The sequence below is a fragment of the Panulirus ornatus genome, chromosome 19, assembly GCF_036320965.1.
Source record: "Panulirus ornatus isolate Po-2019 chromosome 19, ASM3632096v1, whole genome shotgun sequence".
NCBI classification, from domain to species: Eukaryota; Metazoa; Arthropoda; class Malacostraca; order Decapoda; family Palinuridae; genus Panulirus; species Panulirus ornatus.
Genome location: NC_092242.1, coordinates 66,113,520 through 66,116,019, shown reverse-complemented (window position 1 = coordinate 66,116,019; position 2,500 = coordinate 66,113,520).

Here is a 2,500-nt window from a genome sequence, read left to right as displayed (position 1 = left end):
TATGGAATTGTTATTGCTGAAGGCTAGATTTACGTAAAAGGGAAGACTAAAAGATTCATGGTATCAAGGGGAAGTTTGGGTTTAACTCTATAAGATGGTTTCTCTGCCAAGTTAAGGGATTTATCAAAGAAAGATCTAGGATACTTTAGTGATCAATGATAATATATTGATATTGAGCTTAAGATATATTCTATTGGATCCAAGTCAAAGTATCTTAGATCTTATTCTCTTTAATCTCCTATTCTTATCACACATACAAAATCCACTCTCACAACAGCTACGTATATGTCAACAGATCCCAGGAACTAATAAAGTTCTATATTTCCTACAACCTCTGTAGTGTTACATGTTCTGCCTTTGGCTCTTACGTATATGAAGTGAGGTATAAACGTTTCATGACTGTTTTCTGTTATACATGAATGGTCACATATATGGCCACTATAATATTACTTATGGTGCATATCAACACTGTGATTCAACACTATCGCTTAGGGCATTTAGCCTCACTGTACACATTCTTTGCGGCTCAGCCGTCCATGTATAAAAGTCTGAAGATTTTTGTAGTTTTTGCGGTAATCGGCGAGATAGCAACGCGAGCCTTCCATGATATTTTTTTTGTTGTTGTTGTCTACGCTTTTGGCTGCATCTATCATCCTTTAATTAATGTTTGATAAAAAGATGTTCTAATCTGCTTCGTTTTTATGTGAAACGGATTTGATTAGGGATTATATATCGCTCGTAAACAGACATATGTACACACACAGACACTATATATGTATGAATATATATATATATATATATATATATATATATATATATATATATATATATATATATATATATATATATATAAACACAAACATTTACACTTTTCATTCCATATTCACCGAAAAAAAATACTGAACCCGTGTGCACATTTTGTCATAATTTTTCTCTTCATATCGTAATAACCAGAGTGAATGTCACTCACGTTGCGCCAAAGCTTCACCACTGGAAATACTAATGTACTGGTTTCATTTTACACAGTGGACACTCATACAGCCTCATTAATCAAATCAAATAGAGAATTTTTAATTTCAGCCTCCTGTTTTGACATTGTCGCTTCTGCGTTATCAAATCAGCAAAATAGGTAATGAGTCTGATATTGCCAATTCATTCCGTATTTTTCATAATATGGAAACTTGAATGACGATTTTTTTTTTCTTCTTTTTTTCCAACGTTTGCGGTAATATACGCTACGCTGTTGGCAAAATTCTAGCACTTTTTTTTTGTTCTCTCTTTCTCCTAATTTACGTAAATGGTTATTAAACACCTCGTGCAGAGAAGAATAAAATGTACATTTTTACAAGATGTAATCAAGAAATATCGACGGATGAATGATTTTGAATATCCTCGATGAGAACTGACAATCAAGGGGAAGGAGTGAAATCCATACTTTTATATTTTTCATCGTGAAAGCGAAGCACAAGTGGTTTGTTCCGCTCATCTGGAACCAGCCCTTCACATAATGGCCTTCATCATTTTTTTTTTGTGGTGGTGGTGGTGGTGGTGGTGGGGGGGGGGGGGGGGGTGAGTGTGCTCTCCTCAGAAAAATTGATAAGGGGCAATGTCATTACAGCCCAATGTTTACAGCTACCTTGCCAGCGCAACGTCCTTACGCTCCCTCTCTCTCTCTCTCTCTCTCTCTCTCTCTCTCTCTCTCTCTCTCTCTCTCTCTCTCTCTCTCTCGGCCTGGTTTCAGTCGAAGTCTGGCCTCAGCCGAGAATGAAAAGTGTCTTACCGTGCCTACCCAAGGTCAACCCTTCGCCAAACATGGCACCAGCCCCCCAACTCACTTCGAGCCGTCTAGGAATTACGGTAATAATCATCAGTTAAAAACTGGAAAGTCGAGTACATATCATGTGTCTATGTACATATTTATTGTGAGGTCATCGTCTACATATGAGAAGACTTTTACGCTGCTGTCTGCAACTGAGAGGGTCATGTAAGAAGAGAAAGAAGAGGGTTGGAGAAAGAACTGATTCCTCGGTGATCTCCATTGCAGAGCTTGACCAAGGATGACCCCCGTGGCTGGCAGCTGCTGCCTATGAAATTTTGTGATCTATATCAGAGGTTGAGATCGAGAATCTAGAATAGTAGTGGAGTGTTAGACATTCTAGTGTAGACAATATGATACAAAGGTATGAAGAGAGAGAGAGAGAGAGAGAGAGAGAGAGAGAGAGAGAGAGAGAGAGAGAGAGAGAGAGAGAGAGAGAGAGAGAGAGAGAGAGAGAGAAGCTTGATTCCTGCAAATGGTAGAGGAAGGAGATAGAGATACAAGAGTGACCAAGACAGAATCAATGAACAGAGGCACGATGAACAGGATGATTCTATCCTCACTCTGGGCGGATATTGGCTAGGAAGACACCCATATCGTGGGTTCTCTGTGGAAGGTATTAAGAAGGGAGAAAAAAAAAAAAAACTGCGCTTTCCTGGGACCAAAATAGATTATCTTCTTATG